This window comes from Lonchura striata, chromosome 12, assembly GCF_050655825.1.
Source record: "Lonchura striata isolate lonStrDom1 chromosome 12, ASM5065582v1, whole genome shotgun sequence".
Taxonomy (NCBI): Eukaryota; Metazoa; Chordata; class Aves; order Passeriformes; family Estrildidae; genus Lonchura; species Lonchura striata.
Window position 1 is genome coordinate 4,349,418 of NC_140714.1, and position 12,136 is coordinate 4,361,553.

The window sequence follows — 12,136 nt, forward strand, 5'->3', positions numbered from 1 at the left end:
TGGGACAGCCACAGCTTCTCTAGGCAACCTGTGCCAGGGTCTCATTACCCTCCCACAGAAGAATTTCTTCCCAATATCAAATATAAACCTCTTCATTTGAAGCCATTCCCCCTTGTCCTGTCACTACAAGCTTTTGTAGATAAAGTCTCTCCATCTTTCTTGTAGGCTCCCCAACAGACAGAGACACCCCCACACCCCCTCTCCTTGACAGCCAACACCTCTTTTACACTAATTCCACACCAAAACTTCCCCTAGATCAGGGCCTTGCTGGCACACTGGCCCTGTCTCTTCCTCTAATGACTTTCTGTGCAATATCAAGTTGACTCCCAGAGGAATTGCCCAGAGTGACCCACGAGGAGCAGTTCTGGAGGGGACAGGAGCAGGGCACTGCCTGTGGGACACCACAGGGGTGGCCTGGCTGTGAGTGTGGGATGACATCTCAGCCCAGCACTGAACTTATCCTCCCTACCAGGGTCTGCACTGAACTGTTTTAAATCTGCAGTTCTCATCTGCCCCTGTTCTCCTGCTATTATCCCCTGCTAGGAGACGAATTTTTATATTTCTGACCAAGATGCAATCTTCTTTCCCTTATCAAACATAATAGAAAATGCTGTAGTTACAGAATAACAAACTCATCTCCTGGATAGATGTCAATCTATTTTTAAGTGTGGGATCAGCCTGGGAGCTGCCTGTGACAGCGTATCACTTCATGCCAACACGGTGCCTCCTCATTTCTGATTTCACTCACCTCCAGCCCCCTGCCTTTGGTGCCACATTGCCTTGGGCGTTGCTCCTTTTCCCTCTTCAGCTGGTTGTCCTCTGCATGCAAAGGGCCTAATCCTGCCTGCTCCCACCTTACCAGTTCCAGTTTAGGTTAATGGATACTCCTGCTTTTTCTGCTGTTTCTCTTTTGGGCTTCAGCCCTGTCCAGTTCCTTCCAGCTACGCTCATCTAAACCCAGAAACTGCTTGTACAGCTGTGCAATTCAGCTTTGCACACTTTGCTGCTGGACTTTTGGACCCATGACACACTTATAAACAATCCTACTCTGTCCTTTGAGGATCACATTTTGGAGGTGAATATATTATTCATGGAATCATGGAATGTTTTGCATTGGAAGGGAGCTTAAAGCTCATCTTGTTCCAAACCCTGCCATGAACAGGGACATCTTCCACTGTCCCAGGTAGCTCCAAGCTCTGTCCAGCCTGGCCTTGGGTGCTGCTCTGGGCAACCTGTACTAGTGTCTCACCAACCTCACAACTAAGAATTTCATCCTGATATCTAATCCAAACCTTCCCTTTTTCAGTTTCTTTATAATCAGATACAGGGCAGGCTGCTTTATGGAATCTGACTGCAGTGAGAGTCAAAACCCCTTTATTCACACTTGTGGGGAACAGACATCCAAAACAATTGCTAGCATTAGATCAAGTTGGAATAGCAGTTAATTAAATAATGACTTTTTTCCTTTCTTTCAGTTCATCATTTATACCAATTGGGTGTACAGACTCTTCAAAACTAAGAGGGCTAAGCTCCAAGTATAAATTTAATTAATCAATAATTATAATTTTTAAACAATCTTGATTTATTAAAAATTGACCTCCAGAAAAAGACCTGACTCCATTAATGTCTGCACTTAGTTCTCCGCTGCTGACAGTCTTGCTCGGCAAGTTTCCTTTAAGAGCACAAAGTCCTCAATTTCATTTCTCCAGTTCCCTAATTTTGATTCAGAGCCACATCTTTGTTTAAAGGTTTATGTAGATAAACCTCAATTTTGTCAATCTCAATTTTGTATAAGAAGTAGGATCAACTTCTAATTTCCAATGTTAAATCCTACGCTCTACTTTCCACTGCAATATTCTTGAGACGACTGTTCCAGGTTAGATCCCATGCTGGGTTCAACACTTAGAATAAACTAAAGTAACAGTAACTTCATTTACTCATTAAGAACACGGGTTTGCTCTGAAACTGCCTGATATGCAGTGAGCTTTCAAAGTTCAGGTGAAGATATGCAGCCGTGGCATGGACAATAACAATGACATTGGGGACTGCCTAAAATATGAATTCTCTGCTTTCCTATTGCTTAAGGACACACAATAATACAAGTAATATTTTGTGATAGTCTGTATATGAAATAGATATGAAAGATCTTCCCAGGGAGTGCCCAACTGCTTGATAATGGGATGTTGTTTTAAGCACCCAGTGAGAGGTGAAAACTTACTGGCCACGCTATTTTCTTCAGTACAGAGCCTATTGTAAGTATTCCTGGGGCTGCTGTTGCCCTACCCAAACATCAGCATAGGGGCTTGAGGCTGCTGGGCTGCCAGGATGCTGCACTTCCCTCCTGAGAGCTTTGATCCATGAGGGTGCAACTGGCTGGTAAACTGTAGAGAGCTCTGGCTGTAGGAAAAATTAAGCTTTGGCTTTTCCAACGTCACCTCTGCTGCAGACAACCAGAAACCACAAGCATTGCATTCCCCTTCCTCGCAGAGCAGTGCCAGAAGACACACGCATTAGCACGGCAGATATTCAAAAGTTATTAATAGTGTGAGAAATGGGCACACTGGAGTAAAACCAAAGTCCACTGAGAGCATTAACCTCTGGGGTTTGGTGCCTAGGAGAAGACAAGGTGCACAGAAGATACAGCACCCACTGCCAGCCAGCCAGGGTTAGCTCCCCTCGACAACATCTCACTCTTCACATGTCAGATTGACCTAAAAAACCCTTTTCCTCTACGTGCTCTGACAGGTGCTGTATTTGAACAAATGTTAATCGACAGCATATTAACTCTGACGGCTTCAGATCACCGTGGTATGTGTCTGAGTTTGCATCTCCTGGATAAACACTCCTGACTCTCATCTGCTTTGATCAGTATCACTCACTCTGTGATCCCTGCTCTTCCCCAGCATCGTGACAAATTTTTGGTTCCGTGTCAACATCAATGTCTCAGTGGCTGTAACGGTAGTTGAGATGGGCCACTTCATCTCAGCATCACATCCTGGTGGTTCAGAATTGATCTGAGCACACTCTGAAAGTTTTATGAGCATCCCATTGCCAGGGATTTTCATGATCTGGAAGGTGCAGGCACATTTCTACTACCACAGTACAGAATGGAGGCAGAGAGGGCTACAGCACACTCGGACCCTTTCCTCCTCGTATATCACTTCAAAATCTCTCTTGTTTAACCATGGGATTGGAAAGAGGAAGATTTGTGACATTTTTCAGGCCAAGTTAAGACAGTATAAAAAATTAATTACAGAATTACAGAATCATCAAGGCTGGAAGAGACCTTCAAGATCATCTAATCCAACTGTCTACCTCGTACTACCATAATAACTCCTATACCATAGCCTAAACAAGGAAAATTCCCAATGAACAGGCTTGGAATTACACTTTTTACAGGGCTCAGAATCTGTCACATATTCAATGGGACTTTGTCTTTTGTGTTTCTGCTACTTTTTTCCCCTATTTTTTTCTTTAAAAGTAGTGGAATTCCTATTTGGAAAGAAGACCCATAGCTTAGCTCCATCAGCGTCAATAAAGCTATGCTTATTTCTACCATATGAAATTCTGCCTTTAAATTTTAGAGGATATAAGAAAATGCCCTAAAAGAGCTCTAGACTTTACAGTTCACTGATTCTCCTCTGTCTTCAATTCCCTTTGCCCCAAGCTATTACCTCAATCTACTTGTTTTTTTCCTTCCCCTAGTGACTGGTTTACATCTCAGGTACTTAGAACAAAGAGTATTGTTTTGATCTGTGTTTAAGACAGCATTTTCTAGAAGTCACTAGCATCATAGTTAGCATTCTGCCTTTTTTTTTTTAAATAAAGACAATTCTTATCTGTTACAACACTACAGAGAGGCTTTTTTTCTTGTATAGAGACAACTGCAACATGCAAATATTCTAGTTGTTAGAGTATGCCGCCTAAAAACTAGGCTCATTTTCAAACCACATGCTCCAATTAATAAATAAAGTCTATTAGTACTGAACTATTGATCAAACATAAGAATCAGAGATTCCAGCATCATCTCTCTCTCTAGGCTGCTACCTCCACCAGTCCTTATAAGTTAACATTTGAATTGGAATTAGCCCTTGTAATTACATTTATATTAATAGAATTAGAAGACAAATGCTCTTCTGAGTTTTATCTTTGAGTGATAAACTGAATTTTCACTTCAATCTATTGTGCTTGCACAGAGATTTACTGTATGTGAACCTCGTAGTAATTTTGAGACTGAAACTTGGGAAATTCTAGGGACAGACAAGATCAAGAGACAGATTTGTCTGCTCTCAGGTGGCTGTGCCCCACAAAGCTTTTCCTTTTCCAAAGCCTTATTGGTTGCTCTTAGCAGCCCTTTCTGTAACCCAGTCCTTGCATCAACTGCTTAGTGTGTACAGAAATGTTTATATCCCTTGAGCTTGAGCCTCCTTTAGTTTCTCTTCATTTCCCTTTCTTAGAGCCTGTCCATTTGTTCTTGTATTTGACACTAGTTTTCTGACATCTCTCCTAGCTATTCCCCTTAGAATCATGTATAAAATAATGATGTCCACCCTGAGCTTTCCTCTCTTCAAAAAGCACTGACCTAGTTTCTCTGCTTTTACAGTAGAAGTTCTCCAGTCCCATGTCAACGAGGTTGCCCTGACATATCTTAGCTCTGATAGTTATCTCTCTCTTTTAATAATGGCATCCTGAATGGGGATTATTTCCTCTAAATGCATCTTCATCTGTTCCCTGTAGACTATTTCCTTTTGAGTTACTTCTGATTGATCTGTTTTTGGTGGTAGGGCTACGCAAAGATAGCTCTGATCTTTCTATCCAGGGCCTGACCACAGGTGATGATTCCTGTGGACTTTGGCCAGAATTGGAGCCTTTGATAACATATTCCCCAAACCTGTATAAAACACAATGAAAAAAGCCATAGTTTAAATTGCTCTTTCTTATTATTAATGGAGCAGATCCTCAGCAAGAGTAGTGGGTCACTTAAGTCCTTGGATGTGTGCAGAGATGACAATATTGCCTAGTAGCTACAAAATCACTATTTTTGTACAGCACCACTCACTTATTTTTCTTCGTTTGCACTACATTCTTTCTTTTCATTATGTCCAGGCTAACCCTTTTTCCTAAGGACCTGACCCTCCCTCATCAAAGTGAGGGGGAGATTTCACCTAGGCTTCTGCAGGCACATCATGAAGGCCTGGCTTTTACTTTGGGTAAGTTTTTAGCATGCTTTGGTTTCTTTATTTTTTAAATTCACTACCCATTCCCTTTCATTTCTCTACCACACTTATTTTTTTATTTATGCTATTTTTTTTTTGTATTCTTTATGCTTTCTCATTGACCTCTGACTGACAAAGTGCTCATGGGCTGTAGAAACTTCCCCTCATCACTGACTGTGATGCTGCTGCAGGGACTGGAGCCACTCTGCTGTCCCTGCAGCCTGGCAGCCCTTGGCTACAGCACGGCTGCCTGCCTTTGGATTGATGTTTGGCATGGTCCCATCACACGGTGCTGAAACAGGAACTCCAGTGCCTTGGGTCTCTTCAGGGTCTGCCTGCTGATCTGAGCTGGATGGGCTGGAGGTGAGGCTGCTCTGGTTTATGCTTTCGAGCTATCCAGAATGGGTAAGAAATTTTCCTTTCTGATATTTATTGAAGAATGGAGGTGTCCTCCATCACCTGCCTTACTTCAGCCTCAGAAATTCCTTGCACCAGCTGGTTGCTGTGTAAGGATCATTTCTACTGTGCTGTTTGGGAAAAATAAAGTTGGCTTCTATACAGTTTGTCTAATTTTGTGTGGCAAAAAAGCAACAGGAACATTTGCTAATTCTGTTTGTACTGGTTGCTCCCTGCAGCAGGGGCCATCCTGCCTGGCTGGGGAGAGGGTGTTGTTTTGCAGGGTGTTAGCTTCCATCACTTGGGATTTGATATTTTTCGCAAGTGGGTGCAATCTTCATTTATGCTGATTGATGTCCCCTTTTTTTTTTTTTTTTTTTTCCCCTAAGAATAGAATGTATCTATCTACCAAAAATGTGCAGCTGGTTGGGTAGTTCTTCCGAGTGCTTTCTGTAGAATGAAGGCAGACCAAAATGGCAAAGACATAAATAATTGATTCTGTCCCACTGAAACCCCTGGACTTGTTCCCCAAGCCTGTCTTTCATGTAGATATATTATCTCACTGAGAATTTCTTGTCAAACTATGTTAAGTAAATAAGAGAGGTGAAATATCAGCAACAAAGCTAACAAATGGAGCCGAATGCTCCACTTGAAAGAACAGATCTAGCTGTTTACCATGCTAATCTGAAATGAAATGAAAATGTATGTTTTTCATCTTTTCAGACAACGATCTTCAAATACAGGTAGCTAAGGTCTTTAACAACACAGATTTATTTTTTTTCAAGAAAAACCCTATTGTGGAGGTATTTTATGTGTCTGTGTGCCTGGATCAGTGTAGAAACTGAAAAATCTATTATGTTGATAATCTTAGCAGACTGAGCCTTTTATCATAATATATTTATGGTTTAATTTGCCTGTTTTATATGTACCCACCTTACATTCTGATGCTGCGAAGGGGATGCAGACACTTCCACGTGCTCTGAGGTTTATGCTCCCTTTGCCATACTGAATCCCTTCTCATGGCTGCTCCAAGTCTGTTCCAGTGCTGCCCTCATGGCCCCACTGTGAGCCCCTTATAAAATCTTGAGCAGCAACCAAGCCAGTTAGTTATTAGAAGTCAATTAGTAGTTAGTTATCAGTAGCGTCTAATATTCGTTGAGTTCCAGTTAGTAATCTTTTGATATTTGGGGAGCCAGAGACTAACTGGGTGTTATTCTTTGCTTCACAGAGATTAAGGTCGATTTGCAGCCTGGTCCCAGCAGCTTTCCGGAGGGAACATCCTCCCCAGACAGGCTGCACGCTGCTAATTACAAGGGAAATCCTGGCAGTGTCAAAGCCGGTGCCAAAACCGCCCTGATTGCAGCGATGCCGGGATCTCACCAGATGTCTGGATTGTTTATCCATCTGGGGGTTTCTTGCCCGGGTTGTTTGCTGGCCGGCCTTGACCTTCCTGGGGAGCCAGGGCTGCTCTCCCACCCCCGCAGGAGAAGGGCTGTTTCTGACGCAGCTCCGGCCCCCAGCCCCAGCCCTGGCTGACGCATCTCTGGCGTTCCCAGCCTGTTACATCCAGGGAGGAAGAGAAGTGTCTCATCCGGCTGTGGCTGTCCTTGCCTTTCCGCTCCTGTCACCCAGACCTGGCACTGGGCTCCCCAGCGACCATCTGCCTTCAGCGCTGCTCCACGGAGCGCCCAGACAGACCTACGTGAAAAGATGGTGCGAGCCTCAAGGAGCCGAGTTGTTAAGGAGAGACAGGAATGTGCAAGTAATTTAATTTTTCATGCAAAACTCTGCTAGGAACTACTAGACTTTCCAAAATGTATTCCAAAGAAATGCAGAGATAGATTCCCGACCGGCATTAATCAGTGCTGATTAAGTCATGAAGCTACCCAATTTCTGCCTGGTGAGTACTTTTCCTGTCATTGATTTATTGCCTTCCTTAGAAAAATAAGACCTGGGAAATAAAGAGTTCAAGTAAATTTGCTCAGTTACCCAGCCAACTGTTGACTGTGGTACCAGGGATAATAAATGTTCAGGGGAAATTCCTCGTGCACATTCATGCACTGAGCAGAGGTGTCCTGTGGGCACTCCAGGAGCTGGAGGACACAGTTCAGCTGCAGCAACACATTCAGGGCCTGGGAAGAGCAAGAAGAAGATGAGGGCAGGCTGCCCAAGCTCCCTGGACACCTCTGGGGACACAGCTGATGACAGGTGCCTGCAGACAGCCTGGTGCACCTCTTTCCTCACTGGGAAAGAGGGAAATGTGCTTTTCCTCAGCCTGCCATGAGAATGGCTGTGCTCATGGGTGAGATCCAACACTTGCTACCAGTATTCCTGTTGGTACCTGGCCACCAGCTGCTGTTTCTTTCCTCGTATTTATAAGGAAACTCCTCAGTGTGTATGAATTCATGCTTGCAGGCTTGGGCAGTGGGGTGATTATTGTTTTCCTGCAGACACATGGCATTATGGTTAAGTCACAGGATATGCTAACACCACCATCTGGATTTGTTTTTCAAATGACACCACATTATTTGTTAAATACTCTCTACCTCATCTTCTTTAAGATATTTTAAGGATAATTCTGCAGAGGTGTACACACAACAATTCTTATCAGCTTTCTTTTTTGACTCACCTGTTTGCCTACAGCTCAATTTAGAGCATTTGTTGCATATTTTCATTAACCTGCTATGACAAACTACTTTCATAAATTCATGAACTACACAGCATGAAGAGTACAGCTGCAGGAGGCCACCTGCTAGGGACAACATCTGGAACTCTCCAAACAACTTAAATATTTTGATTTTGGGGTATCTCTTTTATGATATTACCAATGGATCTGGGTCTTGCAGGAGCTTGTCCCTTAGAAAAGACATTAGATCCTTTAAAGGATGTATACACCCATTCCTGAGCAGTTACTAACACTTCAGAACAGAATTTAAGACATGGTTAGCAAATCCATCCATTTGCTATAGTAATTTGCTAAGTTTAAGAAGGACCTTTGGTTTAATATGATGGAACAAAGTGAGATAACTCTACAAGATACAGTTAAATTGCAAGGAAAGGATTTCTTCACACATGGTCTTAAATCCTATCTCCCTTTTGCCTGTCAAAGGCACACAGACCCTTTGTTTCTCATCCTATGACTCAGCTCAGGTTGAAAATCCCGTGGTGTGCTGTAAGTGCTTTCACACGGCCAGAAGAGGAGCACTTAGAGCTCTATTACCCAAACTGTGCACACACTGACCATACATTTGCTGTATCAGGTGTTTAATGAAAGCTGCCTTGCTACAAACATGAGCCTATTTGCTCGCCAGTGGCTCCTGTCACCAACCTCATTTAGTGACAATGAACAAGAAATTTATTTTTTTTTCCTCCAAACCAGAATATTTACATATTTCAGCCCTGAGGCTCAGCCCACCCCACCCTTTACTCCAGATCTTTGCCTCTGCACCACTGCACTAAATAAATTAACAAGTTATCAACAAGACTGCCAGGCCACTATGGGCTCCCCATTACTGAGGCTGTCATTGCCACTCAGGGCTCTGCTGGAACGTGACAACTTCACAGCAGAAGGTCACTCCCCCCAGTCACTCTCTCACTGCTGCTTGGAGGCAACTTTTCTGAGAAATGATTTGTTATGGTAGAATCAGAGGCACATTTGTTAGTTAATTCATTCTGCAAAACTCAAATGAGATGAAAAACAAGCATAGATCTGACAAATGGCATTTAATTATGTCTGAGCCTAAAATTCATAATACATATTTATGCTGCCCTAAGTCATTTGCAGCCAAGGCCCCTTTTATTCTCATAACTGAGTCCATTTGCTGATATGGGAAAAGGGTGTTGGTGATGGGTTACTCCATGTCCTTTCACTACTTTGAGCCATCCCCTGCTCTGAACAGGCCATGGGCTTTTCCCAGGTTTACAGTGCAGCAATTCTCTAGGTCTTATTATTCCATAGTCCATGCAAGTAATCCAAGGAACTTATAGGTGCACAATAGTTTTATCTTGAGAAATTAAAATTTCTAATTTCTGACCACATCTTTTCTTTGAGTTCTTCGTAGGTGTTTGTTTGAGGCTTTGGGCCTTGGAAGATACCAGGACTAGGACTGCACTAGGACTGTGTCCCTGTCCCTACAACCTGCCACTGTCAGGAAAAGTTGCTTACTACAGCGGAGGTGGAGCTGCCTCTACAGTGATACAAGGAGATAGGGTTAGCACAAGACAAGTAAAAACACGTTGCACTGATGGTGCAGAGGTTTGAGAGAATGTGCAAAGCACAGGCTCCTGGGAAATGGACATTGTCACATGTGGCTTCTTAGCACACTGAAGCTCTGACCTAGCAAATATTTACATGCACTTAAGTGCACATTTGAAAGGGCTAAATATACACCTGCTCCCCGCCTCAGCTGCCAGACATCTCTAGACTCTGCATTTGGTGCAAATGTCTTTGCCTCAAAAACATATGCTGCAGTTTTGCTGAAGATGTAGGTGTATTTTTATAATGGTTTGGTGCTGTTATTGTAGAAGTAAGCTTTTTTTTTTTTGAGTTCTTCTCTCAACACGTCATAGAGTATCCAACCAGCATCCTGAGCAATGTTTGACTGGAGAGACTTAGGAGAATTTTGGGCTTCTCCCCCTCTCCAGCTTCCTTTCCTCTCTGCAGAGCCAGGTACCTTGGAAATACTGCCCACGACCATGAGATCAGCAAGAGTCTCCTCCTCCCCTGAGCTCCCACTGCAGCCTGAGCATCCCTGCCTGTGGACCACCTCCACCACGAGACAGCAGCCCCAAAGAGCCTCACCTGATCTCCTAAACAGGAGTCTCTGGGGCAATCAGCCCTGGCATCTTGGGAAGAAGGATCTCAGGATTTCACAGCTCCTCCCTGCCTCTCCTGCTGTGGGACTGCCAGCCTGGGGAGCACTTTTCACCCTCACTGCTCTGTTGAGCACCCCAGCCACCACCTCCTCCCCTCCCCTCTCTCTGGGCATGCTGCCACCCAAACTCACTGGGGAGCTTCAGGATTTTTTATTCTCTGGTGGGAAATTTCATTTGACCCTTTCAAGTGGGACAAGAAGAGATATTAGATTTGTTGACAATGAAGTGCTTTTATCTGAATTCAGCGAAAGAGGTACAATGAAAAGATTGCAGCTGTTGAACAAAAGCACTGCACCTATTACAGAGTTCATATGCATTTACAAGTGGCACATCAGTGAAGGCTCTTGCAGATGTACCCTCCTTCCAGAGAAGACTTGTTAATCTCTCCCTCAGCTCTGCCTGCTGTACATACCCTTGGGAAAATGTGGTGTTTGATTGTCTGCCAGATCTTGCAATGATAGAACTGCTATTAGGAGGTAAAAACTACATGAAGGAGTTTTATCTTTCTGTAAGTCTTATAGGTCTCCTTGATGCAGGATGGGACAGCAACAGATACGTCAGGTTGTAATAAAATTCTAAGACCACCATTTCCCCAGTGAATAGATACTACTTTATGCACATATTTAGAAAGATGAAGAGGTAGACAGAAAAAAAGAAAAATAATATCATAGATGGATCGGTAGGTGGATAGACTTCAGTCAGAAATTGAATTACATTTGCACTCATTTTCCTGTCTGATAAGGTCACACAGCTACTAAAAAAGTATTTTCTAAAATTTAAGGCAAAAAATCAACTGTCAAGAAAGAACTCAGATTTGGCAATGGAAACTGAAAGGAGCCCCAAATCCCACATAGCTGTTATCTGACATCATACAGCAACTGCACACGGTAGAAATGACAATAGGGCATCTATTAACTAGAGAAAACCCTGATGAAATTTGTGGGCTTGCAGTCAGTCAATCCTGCAAAAATAGCAAGCGTGAGCCCTCATGCCATGAACCAAGCACATGGGAGCAGGATTGGACAGGACCAGCAAATGCTTTGCAAGCTCACCAAGGTGGCCCAGGCACTGGGTCAAGAGTCTGAGCTAAGAGTTAAAGAGAGCATGACCAGCCCTGAATTCCTGCCCTGTGGCAGTGCCCAGCACAGCTGGCGAGTGCCAGAGCCCCACACGGCAGCTTTAGCTGCTGCCAGTTGGACTTTCCTTAGAAGCACTCTGAGAGCCCAGACCTGCTGGAGCACAGTTTGTGTTGGCTTCCCTCTCCCCATGGCCCTTGCTCAGGAAATGGAGCAGGCACCAGGCAGGCTCCACAGGCTTCATGGCACTGGGTGTCTGCAGAGAAACGTGGAGCTCACGAGCAGAGGGAGATTCCCTGGCTCCTTTTTGAGGTCTTGCATTCATTTACAAATTATATGGGACAAACAACAACCATTAGGATTAACTAAGAATTTATTCCTAGCACCTTGTCCCTTTGTTAAGTCTCACAAACTTAATTTGCATCCTTACATATCCAAGCAACAGATTTCTACTTAGAATAAACCATAGTTTCTATATTCTAAGCAACAAGAACATGTACATTACTTGATTTACAGTTTTTTTGCTAATCCTAGATTATCTTCAAAATCATGAGAGCTGTTAGAAAATTCAGA